The sequence below is a fragment of the Chelonia mydas genome, chromosome 13 (assembly GCF_015237465.2).
Source record: "Chelonia mydas isolate rCheMyd1 chromosome 13, rCheMyd1.pri.v2, whole genome shotgun sequence".
Classification (NCBI taxonomy): domain Eukaryota; kingdom Metazoa; phylum Chordata; order Testudines; family Cheloniidae; genus Chelonia; species Chelonia mydas.
This window is the reverse complement of record NC_051253.2, coordinates 11,090,788-11,107,002: the sequence shown is the minus strand read 5'-3', so window position 1 is coordinate 11,107,002 and position 16,215 is coordinate 11,090,788. Positions and strand designations below refer to the sequence as shown.

General features: G+C 44.6%; 1 protein-coding gene and 1 long non-coding RNA gene across 4 annotated transcripts in view; both read left to right on the top strand.

The window, feature by feature from the left end:
- GNAS (GNAS complex locus) overlaps window positions 1-16,215 on the top strand; it is a 255,492-nt gene that overhangs the window by 49,545 nt on the left and 189,732 nt on the right. The gene's annotated exons all lie outside the window — the stretch shown is intronic.
- LOC122462618 overlaps window positions 4,456-16,215 on the top strand; it is a 31,036-nt gene continuing 19,276 nt past the window's right edge. The window contains exon 1 of the long non-coding RNA XR_006285307.1: window positions 4,456-4,489. This is a non-coding gene — a long non-coding RNA (uncharacterized LOC122462618). The remainder of the gene's footprint in view (window positions 4,490-16,215) is intronic.

The following is a 16,215-nucleotide window of genomic DNA, read 5'->3' as shown; positions in this document are numbered from 1 at the left end:
TAAGAGAACCAGAAGACCACCTTAAGGGCAGTTCAGGATCCACAGGACACCCATCCTAGTTGCAGACAAGAGCAGGAGCTGGGCAACTGCCATTGCCAGATTCAAAAACCCTGAGCTGCAACACAGATTTTGTCTGTGAACAAAGCAGGGACCCTATTCTGAGTAGGGTCTGCAATCAAATTGCTGCCATGAACAATGAGATGATAGACCCCAATGCCTGAGGCAATTCCCCCATTTTATGCTCTGGGCAAAGTTACATCATGTGATTTAAAAAAACCTGGGAGGGAAAGGACCCAATTATTTGTACTCCATTGTACTGCTGGGAACATCTGCGACTAGAACATGACATCCCTTGTACTTGACAACTAGGCTGGGAGGAGTGGTAGCTCAGGTCTACTAAAAGATCAGAGAATACTATGCCTCCTTCCCCGAGTGCCGGTTAACCAGAGGGCATCCCAAAGGCCCCCTTGATTCCACTCCCTCTGACTGAAACTGCTTTCAAGGGAATTGGGATAGATGTGGTGGGCCCCTTGGAGAAAAGTGTGATGGGACATCAGTACATACTTGTGACTGTAGACTGTGCCTTCCGATACCCAGAAGGCATCCTGCTGTGCTCCTCAAAGGTGACAGCAGTCACCTCAGAACTCATGAAGCTCTTTTCTCAAGTAAAAAGAAAAGGAGTACTTGTGGCACCTTAGAGACTAACCAATTTATTTGGTCTCTAAGGTGCCACAAGTACTCCTTTTCTTTTTGCAAATACAGACTAACACGGCTGTTACTCTGAAACTTTTCTCAAGTAGGGATCCCCCGAGAAATAAAGATCAGGGAATCAATTCTACATACCAAGTAAGGAAGGGGCTATACTCCCCATTGAAGAGCAAATCCCTAAGAACCTCCATCTTTCATCTGCAAATGGATGGATTAGTTGAGAAATTCAATAAAATCCAGAAGTTGATGCTAAGATTTGTGGCCTCTGATCCCAATCATTGGGACCAGCTACTTCCTCCATCATAAGGGAGAGGTACTACAAGCTTTTACCAGGTTCTCTCCCTTTTAACTGTTATATGGGCAACATCCTCAAAGGATATGACACATCCTACAGGAGGGCGGGGAACCTGAAGGCATCCAATATATCACAGTATATTATCTAACTTGGGGAGCATCTCAAGAGAGCTTGCTAATGGAAACCTATTGGGGGGGCCCAGTAGGCACAAAAACAAACATATAACCAGGGTGCATGCCTACAGAACTGCCAACCTGGGGACTGAGTGCTGCTGTTGCTTCCCAGCACAGAACCAAAGTTGGTACCGGATGGCAAGGGCCTTTTGAAGAGGTTTGTCACGTTAGCCCTGTGGACTGTGAGGCACACCTGCCCTGGAGGAGGAAAGAAACTAGGCTGTAGAACCTGCTATAGCCCTAGAAAACCAGAGAAAGGATATTAATAACTCCTTACCAGCTGGAGCTGGGGCCTGAAGCATCTAATCCTCAAGAGCCAGCATAATTTCTGCTGGACCCCGAACTCCTACCAAAACACAAAGCTCAGGTTTTACATCTCATCAACACATGCACCCAGCCAGACCTGGCTGATGCACCACCATATCGAGACAGCCATGGGACAGCGGATAAGAGAGAGTCTTCAGCCCTTACTTTGGAAGATGTGGGAGACAGTCCAAGAGAAGTTGCATGTCATGTCATGCTGGATCTAGGGGTAATCAAGGAACCCCAAAGCAACTGGCGAAGTCACATCATTCTTGTTTCAAAATCCAGTGGTTCAATACCCTTCTGCATAGACTTTTGAAAAGCTAATGTGATCTTGAAGTTTAAGTACTTGATACCATGGGTGGATGAACTATCGGAATGTTTAGGGGCTGCCAGGTATATCAGTACCTTAGACCTTACAAAAGAGTATTGGTAGGTCCCCTTGTCATCCACATCACAAGGGAAAAAACAGCCTTCGGGCCCTTTCACTTCAAGACAATACCCTTTGACTTACACAGAGCAGCGGCAGCGTTTCAATGATTGATGGACAGAGTACTCAGACCACACCCACAGTGTGCCAATGTGTAGTTAGACAACACAGTTACATACAGTGACAACTGGGATGACCACTTGAGACAGGTCCAGGCAATCTTCCGATCCTGGGCTGAGGCGGCCCCTCAGCCAATCCAGCAAAATGCAAGTTGGTGAATCAGGAAGTGACCTGAGGCCGTTAGTCAGCAAGATGCAGGTATTGTCTGGCTATGCTGAGAGCCTGTCCTCTTCCATCTCAATTTTTCAGAAGAGTTTATTTTTCAGATGGACGTCTCTGATGTAGGCCTGGGGGCAGTACTTTCGCAAGAGGTGCGTGGCGAGGAGTGTCCAGTCCTGTATTGAAACTGTTACATGTGCAACAGTCTCAAGGGATATTAGATGTCCTACACGAGAAGCTGTTCCCCAGGCACAAGATCTTTTCCCTTGATCAAAAAGCAAGCACTGGCTGTCAAGTGGACCATAGAAGCTCTTAGTTACTATTTCCTGGATAATATTTTCTCTCTCATTATGGGTCACACTCCAGTGGCTAAATATGAGGAGGGAACTGAACCCAGGCGTTATGCGATGGTACTTGTCTCACCAGTCCCCATTGGTTTAGAGTACAGCATCGCACAGGAAAGAAGCATAGCAATGTGGGCTTCTTTTTGTGGGAAATGGGGGAAGTCGGGCTCGGTTGATGCGATCTTGAGCTCACTCTTGAGAGGGAAGGGTCTGTGGTGGGGGGAGATCTCAGCCCCAGTCAGGAGGCTAAAGAGCTCCAGTGGGCACAATCAGTCTCAACCAGGGAGGATCCCTGCTCAAGGCATGGGGGCACTCAGAAAGACTAGAACAGCAACTCCGAGCTCTCTGGGCCCTGGGAGCAGGGGTTGCTGACTGGGAAAACCGCTTGAAAGCCTTGGCCGCCCAGAAAGGAGAAAGGCCAGTACTTTGGGTTGGTTGTTTTTCCCCTCCCCATCGTTGGCTTCCCAAAGGCCTAGGACTCTGCTTTAGTGGGCTGTGGAAGCATACCCACTTGGTTTGGACTGCTTTAATCTGCCCCCTCACCTCCCCCAAGGGAGCTGACATCTTGAACAGCATAGCTCAGTGGTTCTCAACCTGTTTACTATTGTGGGCTGCATCCAATACTATATGGCCCTGAGGATGTCACATGGGCTGCAGCTCTGTGCTGATTGGGCCACAGGTTGAGAACCACTGGATAGCTAGAGGGTTTTGCCTGGACCCTGAGACAGGAGCAGTGCCCACCCTCTCCCCAAAGGGGCACTAGAGAGGTATCGCCTATTACATGGTCATATTTCAAAACATTTTGCAATGTTGTTTAGCTAACTATAATATGGCATATTCAGTTTAGCAGATGACCCAGAGATCGTATCAGAGTTCCCATTGAACTGTAAGACCTTTTGCCTTTTCTGAGTCATTGTAAATGTTGGTACAGTTTTATTTTTGTTACCATATGATTTTGCTCCTATTCATTTGGACCTGTTTGCCCAAGTTTGAGTAGAGCTCCTTATTTGCAGCAGGGTTTGAAAGTGCAGATGGTGACTACTCCACGTAACCCCATTTGCACTTTCTAGGCAGGAACCTTGTTCTTTCTTTTCAAGTCAGCCTGTAATGGAGCTTCCAGGATTGACCCATTTTTCATTTAATGCAACCATTAATTGGAGTAAATGTTTTTTATTTCATCCGCAGTAAATGGATCAGTCAAGAGGCTGGATTGACTTTGTACTGACATAGATACCACAACAGCATTTCTTTGGTCCCATCAGTTTCTGGAGAATAGAAGCCCTTTCATTTACCCAAAAAAGTATCTAGCCCTTCTGGTTGCAAAGTGTGCCCTGCAGACTGAAACAATCGGTCAAATTCAGCCCTGGGATATGGGGGCACAGCTCCCACTGATTTGCATTCTCTTGCACTATGGCTCAGTTTGGTCCTACAGCTCTAAAGGCCTGATCTTGCATGTTGTTGAACGTCTTCCCTATGTGCTGAATGCCCTCAACTTCTGTCAGTCAGTTGGAGTTGATAATGCCCAGCACCTAGCAGGAGACACTCCAGCACTCTCTGAAATTGTCCCTAGGAGTCTTGAAATGCTAACTCTGAAGCTCATTGTCAATGTTATTTAAAATACCTTTGCTGATTGTGTTCATAGACCATTCCAGCTACTGGGAATCTGTTGACTGTAATCTGGGATTGTGAGGTTCCCTCCCTCCCAAAAAGCTGATCCCTGGGGATCAGTTATACAAGACTCTCTAAAGTACTAAGAGGAGGCCCATAGTTTCATTCTGTCTGTCTGCAGACTCAGGAAGGCAGCATGGCATCAAGGCCTATTCAGTCTTCCCAACCCAAAGAGCTAGTTAAAAAGAAAACAAGCTGAAAAAATAAAGAATTCCATTCAGGCTGCGGCCAACAGATACAACCAGAGAGATCAAAATAATATGATAGCAAAGAAAACCGCTAGAATTGGGTACGTATGTTGCTGGGTGTGGTTTTTTTTTTTTTTACTGTTTAAATTCTCTTTAATTTAACTGAACATAACAGCAAATAATGATGTTTTATCCATGGAGGTAAGTTATTTTTTCTCAAACACTTTTTGGTCTAGGTGGTATTTGTTTCCCTTTCTTTTCCTAAGTGATTGAGGCTTCTGAGACAGTTTGCTTCCATTGCCTTCATTTCACTAGCTTCATCCACACTGTTTCCATTACATTTTTTTTTTTTTACTTTTACCATATAGGCCTGGCCCTGCAAACATTCACGTAAGCAGTCCCATTAAAGTCAATGAGATTACTTACATGTATAAACTTTATTTCCATGTGTGTTTGTGGGATTGAAGCTGAATTGGCTTCAAACTGAGGTGAACCGCTGTCCATGCTCATGAGCCTACTTCAGCTCGTGTTCTCAAACTCTCCTCTTACAGTATATATACTGCTTTCTGGTAGATTTCTGTAGATTTCCCATTTCCCTAAAATTGCTTTCTTGTAATTTTGTTTTTCCTATAGAGCAAAACGTATTTGTATTGAAGAAAACTGCAGTAGCTAAAGTGAAACAGTGAAAATTGTTTCAGAGTAACAGCCGTGTTAGTCTGTATTCGCAAAAAGAAAAGGAGGACTTGTGGCACCTTAGAGACTAACCAATTTATTTGAGCATAAGCTTTCGTGAGCTTCAGCTCACTTTGAGCTGTAGCTCACGAAAGCTCATGCTCAAATAAATTGGTTAGTCTCTAAGGTGCCACAAGTACTCCTTTTCTTTTAGTGAAAATTGTTGTTGAGCAGAGCAGCCAAAAATTCAGAAACAGCACTAAATACGAGAGTCCTGTGATAAAGAAGGAATGCTATCAAATGCAGCATTGTAATTGCAGAGCTTTTGAACAGAACAATTTGTCAGGCAGGCAAGTTACAGCTTTACTTAAATGAAAAGACGGTTTCTAACACAAAATGAAAAGTTTTGCTTCAGACTGGAGCAGAAAGGCTTGGGGGGGGGGTGATTTAATGAAATAAGGAAAGCCACAAACCTCTTCCTAGCACAAGGAAAACTTGTGGCGACACAGGAGCACTAACAACCTGATCCAAGGAAATCTCTCTGACTTCAGTGGGATTTGGATCAGGCCCTATTGCCCTGCAGAAGAGAGAGGGGGAGAAGGGACATGGCGGGGCGGGGGGGAAGGGGTGTAGATGGGTGGTGGTGGAGTCTCTTCACCATGATGCTGGGGGGGCTCCCGACTAGTTCCAGTTGTGGAGAGAGTGAGGATAATCACATAGCCACAGTGAACCCAAACCCACAAAAGTTGGATGCAGAGGAGCCGTGGCAGCTATTCCTGCTCCATAGGCCAACCCTCAGGGTTAGAGGGTGATTTCCATCGCCATGTTCCCCCAACACCATCTCAGCGCGCTGCACAATAACCGCTCCTTTGTACTACTTGCAAGGAAGGGCCAGTAAAATGTGGAAAAAGAAAAATACTGTCACTCCAAAGCTAACTAAACTGCTTTCTCTTCCTCTCACCATGTATCACTTCCTCGTGTAAATATTTTAAACAATAACTGGTGCTAACCTTGAATGTTTAATGCTAGAACATACCTCTGTTCATTGCTTACTATAACAGTGGGGCCACTATGTAACAGCAAGAATGTAAGTAGCAACTAAGGAGGGTAACTCATATTGTAATAGGTTTCAGAGTAGCAGCCGTGTTAGTCTGTATCCGCAAAAAGAAAAGGAGGACTTGTGGCACCTTAGAGACTAACAAACTTATTTGAGCATAAGCTTTCGTGAGCTACAGCTCACTTCATCGGATGCATTCAGTGCCTGTCCTGCAAACACCACAGCATAAGGCTTCCTGCACCCTACAAGCCCACTGAAGTCATTATAGTCTGATTGGTTTATCCAATTTAGGACTAAATTATCTTAATTTTATTCATTAGTATCATGTTTTAATGTTCTAGGCCTGATGCTGCAAACAATTTGGTACATGCATAACTTGAATGACTTTAAATTTAATAATCTCATGGAAAGACTATTCATGCTTAAAGTTAAGTATGTGCCTAAGTGTTTGCAGGATTGGAGGTTTAACTATTCGATTAAAGTTTAAAAACTTTATTCCATACACATTTTAACTAAGCTGTTCATGGGGAAAGAGGTGTCACTTTATAAATAAAATACTTATTAGAGAACATCAAACCTAATATTTATATTTAAATGTACATTTGTACATGTCATTGGTTGATGAATTTAAGCCTTTTCTAAACTACGTAATAGACAGACTTAGCTCCTAACAAAGCTAACTGGGATTGTTTTGGGTGAGAGAAACTTATTACAGCAGCGCCCTCAAGTGCTCCTGCAGTTTAAAGGTCTGCTAGTGTCTCTCTCATAAGCCACTTTTTTTAAACTTGCAGAGGTTTACGATTCTGCTATAAAATCTCATGCCAGGTTGACTCTGTGCATTCAGTCTCAACAAGAGAGCACAAATTATTTCTTTTTTCTATAAATTTGCTTTAAAAATGTGTTTTTTTAAGAAGAAAACAAACAGTTAATGCTATTTTTAAATAACAACAGTAGTGCAAAAGAAAACATACTGGTTTCAGGGTTTGTTCAGGGTTTTTTAAACTGCTGTGTGGTAAATATGATTCTGTTCTTACAGATTGTGGTAGGAAGGGCAGCGTGTTAGTTTCCTCACCCACCCAATCTGACAAAGGGCCAGATCCTGCAAGATGGTGAGCATCGTCAGCTCTCCTAGCACACAGCACCTTTATACCAATTTGACTGTATCCAAATGTACCATTTTAACTAAACCGGTACTGTTAAAATGGTATAGGCCTTCGCCATGCTTACTGTACCATCATTTTGTTTGGTAAAATCCCATCTCTCCCACCCTGTTCATCAGCAGTTGCACCACTGTACTAAGGGGCCCTTAATTACAGGCTCAGTCCCTGACTTTCTACCCCAGGCGTGGGCAAACTTTTTGGCCCGCCCACATCTGGGTATGGAAATTGTATGGCAGGCCATGAATGCTCACAAAATTGGGGGTTGGGGTACAGGAGGGTGTGAGAGCTCCGGCGAGGGGTGCAGGCTCTGGGGTGGGGCTGGGGATGAGGAGTTTGGGGTGCAGGAGGGTGCTCCAGGCTTGGACTGAGGGGTTTGGAGGGTGGGAGGGGGATCAGGGCTGGGGCAGGGGGTTAGGGCACGGGAGAGGGTCAGGGGGGCAGGCTCTGGGCGGTGCTTACCTCAAGCATCTCCCAGAAACAGCAGCATGTCCCCTCTCCGACTCCTATGTGGAGGCGCTGCCAGGCGGCTCTACACGCTGCCCTATGCGCAGGCGCTGCCCCTGCAGCTCCCATTGGCTGAGGTTCCCAGCCAATGGGAGCTGTGGGGGTGGCGCCTGGGGTGGGGACAGCATGCGGAGCCCCCTGGCTGCCCCTACACATAGGAGCCAGAGAGGGGACATGCCGCTGCTTCCGGGAGTTGTGTGGAGTGGGGCAAGACCCCAATCCCCGCTACCTGGGTGGAGCGGGGCAAGCCCCAGACCCTGCTTCCCAGCAGCAGCTCAAGGGCCAGATTAAAGCGTCTGGAGGGCCGGATGTGGCCCCTGGGCCGTAGTTTGCCCACCTCTGTTTTAGCCAATAGGGCTCACAGTCCTTTCCAAGGTTAAAGTGGCTTTACCTGGATGACAGAATGCCAGTTGTATGGTTCTGTAGAATCTGCTTTCTCCTCGGCACTGGCTGTGCCTCCTCCACATGATTCCCAGCTTGTGCTGGTCCAAGAAGGTCAACTCTCCTACGATTTTGTCTTTATTTAAAAATATAGAGAAGTATCCAGTTGCCTATAGAAGTGAATCATTTGACGGTGATTCCCTAGAGTGCAATGCAAGAATAGCATCTAATGGCTAGCCTGGATCTTCACTGCATTTGAAGGGGTAATGAATATGCACGATATTGGAGACAGCAGAGGGAATCACTCCTAATAACATTCACATATGTAAAACAATAATGTCCCTAAGTTTTAGAGAGCCACTGTGTAAAGATACCTCAATGAACATAGGCTGTAATATTGTGCTAATCTGTATTGTATACAGTTTTAATGCATGGGTTTACCTAGCTTTATATGGAATTGCAAAGACAAATTCCCCTAAGTGATCTCAATTTGTAGGATATAGAATTGCAACATTTAGACCACATTCTGCTGTTAGTATTTGTGCCTGGAAGAAGGGTTGAATGTACCCTAATATTCAAGGTACCTCAGCTTTCCAGGAAAAAACAGGACCACAGGTTAAAGAAAGGGGAGGGGAAAGAATCTAAAAATAGCTTAATTGTTTGACTTGAGAGGCAAATAAAATTGGCCAAAATATCTTTAAAAATAAACAAATCTAAAAGTTCAGTGATTGAACTTAGGCTAAATAGTCTGGGGATCATGTCGCAGAGATGTGTCTGCTTGGTGGTAACAGACCTCACTTTCTGGCCACTGTCATTTACTTAAACTTTAAAGAAAAAAATAGGGACACGTTAGAGCCTTTTGGGCCAAATTCTGCTCTCAACTCTGCCTGTGCAAATTTGCAGTGCATTGCAGTGGAATTACCTTGGGTTGTACACCACAGCAGATGAGAGCTTTTCTTCTCTAGAAAATGTTATCCTGCTTGACACACTTGTAAAGTGTCGAGGTCCCTGACACAGTCCTAACCACAACTGTCTAGCGTTGTGCCTGACGTTGGGGGAAAGGGTTCTCACAAAGGGTTAAGTGCTGATTTTCTGTGACAGCGCTACAGAAACTATTGCTGCTTGTAAGGATTTGATTGTTTCCTTCAATGGCTGCAGATATGTTTGTGTTTCACCTTTTGGCCAAGATCATCGAGTAGATGGAGCACCTTTCTGAAGAGGATGAGATCTAGATACTCTTCCCAGCTCTGCCACAAACTCATTTTGGGACACGAGGCAGGCAAGCCACTTGAATTCTCTGCGTGAAATATAGAGGTAATGGGCAAAGTGTTGCAAGTTTCAGGTTAGGAAGTGGGCATGAGGGAGTCTCAGGCCTTGTCTACATGGAGGATGTTTTTGGTACAACTTCAGTTTTTCCAGAATTTTAAATAAAATTTATAAATTTATTGATCTGGTGTCTTATCCTGCTTTAATTAATCCGCTTTGGAAGCAACAGAACTCTCTATTCTGGAATGAGTTATACCGGTATAAGGCCCATGTGGATGCACCCCTATTTCTAATGAACTTTACCGCTTCAGACAGTTCTCCATGGCTGTCCTACACTGCATTCCTTCACACCCTGCATTGCTTCACACCCTGTTTGTTTACCTTTGAGTCCTCCACTGCTGTGGGGTTGTCATGACTCAATGTCACTTCCCTGTTTAAATGCTGGTATGCACCCAGGTGTGCCCTCTTGTGATTTCACCTCATGGCAAGTTAAGATCCCTACTGAGAGGCGCTGACTTTCTAATGTGCTGGGGGGTGCTCAACCCCCAGCTCTGCTCCAGGCCCCACCCCCACTCCGCCGCTTCCTCCAAGGCCCCACCCCCTCCACCCAAAGCCTCCTGCGTGCCATGAAACAGCTGATTGCGGTGGGCGGGAGGCATGGGGAAGGAGGGGGAGGTGCTGATTAGCGGGACCTGCCAGCCAGCGGCAAATTCTGAGAAGCGGGGGGGCAGCTGATGGGGGGCTGCCGGTGGGTGCTCAGCACCCACCATTTTTTCCCCATGGGTACTCCAGCCCCAGAGCACCCACAGAGTCAGCACCTATAATGCCTGGAGTCCATCATAACAGCCATGCATGGTGCTTCTGCATGGCCCTATCCAATAGTTCTGGTCTGAATTTCCTTGCCCTCTGGCTAGAGGAGCACATCCAGCCCTGTCTTAACAGGAATCACCAGGATGAGAAGATCTGTGCGGGTATTGGAGCAAACGCAGGAGAAGGGGCACTCCCAGGACAAGGCTCAGGGCTGTACCAAAGCCAAGTATTTCTGGCAGAATTATAAAACTGCTAGGGAAAAAAACAAGCCCTCCAGCAATGCTCCCAGTGCCTATGCATTCTGTTCAGAGCCAGACCAGACCTTTGCCAGGGAGGCCATCATGGAATCCCTTTATGTTATGGACAGTTTGGAAGGCCGACCACAGACCGCAGTGAGGAAGGGATTCCCCTGGACAAACACGATCTCTTTGGCACACCGAACCCTGTACTAGAAACCCAGGTACAGAGGTGGCCCCCAAGACCCAGACAGAGAGCCAGTCTGACAGGGCTGTGGAGGGGACCTCAACCAGTAAGTATTATAATAACTTTGGACTGCTTCTTTGTTGCCCTAGCACCTGACATGCTACAGCCCTCACAGAAAGGGGCGTTATCAGTTCCTGAATGCCTGAGAAACCTATGAGGGGAGAGAAACAGGATGAGGGAAGACGTGTTTGCTGACAGCATCCCAAGAGCGGGCCAAGAAGACAGAAAATAGGAGGAACGGCCTCATGCCCCAGGATAAGAACAAGAGAGAGAAGTACAGGGAGCAGTCTGTAAAAGAAGAGTGAGTTTCTGAAGATACTGGCAGCACGGACCCTTCCAGACCACCCCACATTAATACTGGTGAATGTACCATGGTTATCATCAACAGAAGGGGAATACAAGATCTGATTGAACTGTGAAGCCCGGGGATCAGGGGCTAGGGAACAAATAATGGGCACCTAAATTGCATCAGTGGCCCCCTTATACAGCTAGGAATCCCAACCAAGTAAATCCATCAACAACCTCCTGTGCATTGCCCAGCTTTATGACACAGAGCTACAGCGCCATCGTGACAGCAGCCCTGACTGTTGATCTACCAAAGTGGTTAGCTACTGACTGGTAGCAATCAGGGATGGCAGGATTCCCGACAACGATGGCCACGTGCTTCTCCACGCTCAGGGGAATTCTCACGTTGGAGTTTGTGCTGCTGCAGCTCCAGGATGAGTGCTGCACAGATCTTGAAGAAAGCAGCTTCTGCAGTCTGAAGTTCAGATACCGCCGCTGGTCATCCCAGTTCTGCAGCACTGTCCTGCCCCGCCGTTCAGTGCTGCTTGGCCAAGCTCAGAAGTGGTGCTCTGCCTACTGAAGCCACTCCAGGAAAATATCACGCAGAAGGAACTGCTCAGTGCTGTCACCACAGTACTTCTCTTCCTCTTCCTCCTCCTCCTCTTCTAGCAGTATTTGTGCAGCATAATAGCAGCATAATACATCTGGAGCACCCTGTTTGTACTCATGACTCTACGATTATGGCATTCAGCAGGCAGCATGAAGGAAGCACTGACAGCAATTTGAAAATGGTGCTGGTTTGCTAAAACTAGATGAATTATGGGATAACAGGAAAGGAATCATGGGAGTTTGTTAGTTTGACCCAAAGTCCCATAATTCTGGTAGATATCCCACAACGTGCTGGGAGAAAAATCCCAGAATGCGTAAGTCTAGTGGCAGAACGTTGCTCCATGGGATATCTATCTAAAGGGCTGGGTTATTATGTCAGAAAAGCACAGAGCTGTGTGGACGCAATGATTCACACAGGAAATATTTTAAGCCAGCATAAACAAAGAAGTGTGGACATACTCTTTCAATATAGTTTATAGCAGAAAAACATGGAGTGAAAAACTTTCCTCTGTAGACAAGGACGAAGATAATGTGATTTATCTGCTGAGAATCCAGAATTGAGGCGAGTGGCAGGAAACACAACTAATGCAAAAGTTTTTTAAAAGGTGTAAATGCAGGTTACAGTGTTGCCAGTTCTTGCAATTTTATATAGGTCTCATAATAATAGTATTTTTTTTAATGTCACAGCTCCTGGAGTCATGGGATTATATCACCTTTCTTTTAAAATAATAAAAAAGCAAGTTACTAGCTTCCATGGCTGTAGGAAAACGATGGAAAATATGACTCAAATACACCCTATGGATCAAAAGCCAGAGGACAAATAAAAACTACCCAATTGATTTTGTGTTGGGATTTCTTTTGGGTTGTTTTGGTGTTTTAAGCTCAGCCTTAAAATACTTTCATAATGTTTAGGGTCTGACTCATGACTTTTGCACACACAGGGTTGGCAATACTGATAAGCCATTCTAACCTCTTCTAACAGTCTTCTAGCCTGTTAATATGTAACTCACACCTATTTGTGCTCCTTTACACCCACTGCTGATGTGTAATTTACACTCCCTCTTAATTTGGTCCTCTGTGCTTTTGTAAAATGAGAGGAATACCTACGTCCCAGACCAACTGTGAGGCTTAGTTAAATTCATATGCATAAAGCACTAGCCGGGACTAAAGTTAGAAGCAATAGCAATATCTAATATCTGATTCGTCTAATTGAGGAAATATCCTATATCCTTTACTTGCAGATGAACTGACCAAACCTCTTGTTTCAAGGGCCATCACTCATTTTAGACCCAAAGTTACTTACATTCCACACAGATTTTGTGACTCTCTCCCCTGCCATTTTTTTGCCCTCCTTTTAACATCAGAAATAAAACATCATGGAAGTGTAAAGCTATGGAATAAGTTCATTATACTGAAGGAATGAATCCCACAGCTTTTGAAGTATTCTGTATGAATTTTGTGTGCTCTTCCTTTGGGATCTTGGTCACTCACTTGGGAGGTCTGGGATGGTCTACAGTTTAATGTCTCTTTACACCCATTATCCTAAGGGGATGTCTATACTACAGCGGCATAGCTACATTGATGGAATGGGTTTGTCCAGCAATGTAGTTAATCCATCTCTCGAAGAGGCGATAGCTAGGTCGACAGAAGAATTCTTCCATCGACCTTGCCATGTCTTCACCAGGGATTAAATTGACGTAACCATGGTGCAAAATTTTTTCACAGCCCTGAACCACATAGCTAGGTCAATCTAACTTGTAGACCAGACCTAAGGGTCTGATCTCCCCCGGAAGCTAGACATTTGAGTGTGTGCTTTGTAAGAGATTAGTTGTCTGACCCTTTTAAATGCGGAATGAGCTCAGGTAGAAAGAACGCAAAAAGCTCCCCTCATCAGCCAGGGCCCCGCCAGCAGCTTCAGGGCACCTCCGGCCAGTTATAAATGGATCATGTGTTGCTATTTTTAGCCTGAAGAGGATTGTAAATATAAAAGGGTATAAAGTGCAAAACTTAGCAACAGTCCCGTTTGTTTGCTCTCTCTTCCCTCCCTCCTCCTCCCCCCCCCCCCCCCCCGCACTTTGGCAGGAATGTGCTTGGAGAGGAATGAAGCTAAAGCAGGAGATTTGTTGGGTGATCCAGCTTGGACTTTGCACTGTGCACAACTGTTTTTGGTTGTGGGGTTTTTTGTTTTTTTTGTTTTGTTTTGTTTTGTTTTTTAAGGGGGGAAGAGGGAGGGTGAAGACAGGCTTTTCAAATATTGTTTTAAGAAAGCAGCTTTGCTGGATCTGATGCACAGTCGAAATGAAAGCACTTGGGGAATGACGGGGGCTGGGGTTAAGTGGGTGGGGGGAGAGAAAGACCAGGAATAGGGGCCATTTTGGGGGAAGTTGGAGAGGAAGTGTGGGGGAGGAGAGTGTGGCCATGAGAGGACAGTGGGGGGGGGGGGTCATGTGTCAGAGAGAGGAGGGAGCGTGGGTAGGTGAGTGGTTAGTTATGGGGGAAAGGTTGTGTGTGTGGGTGGTTTGACTGAAAGAGTGTGTTGGGTGGGGAGTTTTGGGGGGAGGAGCACAGTGCTGCCTAGATGAGGACAGAGTTCAGTAAATGGAAAACACTGACATTTTATAAAAATAGCAACAGCTGGTTTAAAAATAGCATCTGGTGAAATAAATGTGCTGTAACTTGTGAAACTCTCTTGGGAACATTTCCCTTCTCATCCAGTCCTGCCCTGTTCCCTATTTATTCTGTAGAGAGAAATCCCAAGGCAGATCCCTCTGTACAATGGCAGACTCAATCAGTACTTTGTAAACGGCAGAGAATGGGTTCTGGCTATTTTAATTTTATTTTATTTTTAATTTATTTTATTTTTGAGACTCAGTGCCAGTGAGGGGGGCAAATTCCTGTTTTGCTGAGCCTCATGCCCAGGGATTGGGAAAGACAAATTCAAAGTTTCCTTTTTCTTTATTCAGTTTTTCTGAGTTTGTTTTTAAAGACCTTCTTTTGCTTTTATCAAACCAGTTTTGAATGTTCTTTTCCTATTCCAACCCCCCCTGTGCTGGCCACAAGCAGCCAGACAGATGGATTATAAATCTTCAACAGATTTGCAGATCTGTGACTCTTGAGGGCAGCAGCTTCCCCTGTGGTTCCTCCAAAGGGAGGTTTTGAGGTGCAGTGGCGTTCTACTGTGTTTCCTACAGATGAGAAGGTGCAGGCTCTTCTCCAGGAGACTTGTGTGATAGCAAAAGGGAAGCCACTCAGCTGTGTGATAGAAAAAGGACAAGCTCTTTTCTTTGGAGCAGGGGATTGACTCCCTCTTTCCTGAGGGGACTAGGGAGATTAGGAGATCAAGGAATGAGGTGGTTCCAGAAAATGAATCAGGGAGGGGGGCAGGAGGAAGGTTATGGGCAGGATTCAGTTAAGGAAGGACAGGGGACTTAGGGATATTCTTGGCCTGATGAGTGTGGAAGGATTTGCAGCTTTTTTGAAATCTCTCGCAGCCCTGGCTGTAAATATGGTGCTTGTTTTGACTGGACTAGATAACTGAGGCAGAAATATTTAGAAATCACAGACAGACAGACCTGTTATTGAAGCTGTCCTAGCTGACTGAGGGTGGAGAAAAGTGAAGTTTGTTTAGTTTAGAGATTACAGTAACTTTCTTAATTTTCTACCAAAATATCTAGAGCATTCAACCCCTTTTAATCACCCAGGTGAAAGACATTGGTGGATCTGAAAGTGTATTGTTTTGACTTTGGAGCAGCTCACTTCCTAATCAATCATATTGCCTCTTTAAATTTAACATGGTAACTCTAGTCAGTAGTAAATGAAATGTCCCGACCATTTTTTGCAGACCAGAGAGAGCACAGTTCCTTTTCAGAATAAAATTCAGTCACAATTCTCTTCTGGTATATTTACTTGGAAACAGATCTATGCATGCAGGATAGTTAAGATGTTCATGTATCTCATTTGTACAGTATCAGACAAATACGTATTAATAAGAAAACTAGAGGATAGTTCAGACCACACAACTTGGTTGAAATATTACTCTAGCATCCGGAGACGACTGATTCAAGAACTGAGTTTAAACAGTACTTTTTTTAAAAGCCTGAAATTATCACCAAAGGTGTTTGTCAAATGCTTTTCTGCAAACCTCTCTCACATTTTGTGTGTATGTTTTATCAAGCTAAAGTGAATGAGAAGGTGAATGTCCTTAATCGTATTTAGCATGCTAAGAATTTAGCATTTAATTGCTTTTTTTTAAAGGATTGGATATTCCACAGCTTGTTTCTCTAGGTCATTTTAAATGTTTTGATGTTTAAATATAATTAATATGACGTATAACTAATTCCTTTAAACAGTGTCATTTTAAAAACAGAAGAGTACTTTCATTTACTATAAAGTAAATAGAAAAAATGTTTTTGTATTCAGTTAAAACTGTTACCTGGTTATGTCAATTTTATTTTAATTAAATTGCTGGTGATTTTTTAAAAATTTGATAATCACATACTAGATTCAGCACAACTAACAGAATGAAGAAATTTCTGTGTATAAATCCAAACTGAACATTCACTTTCCTATCAAAATATTATTATGCAAGGATATTACAGAC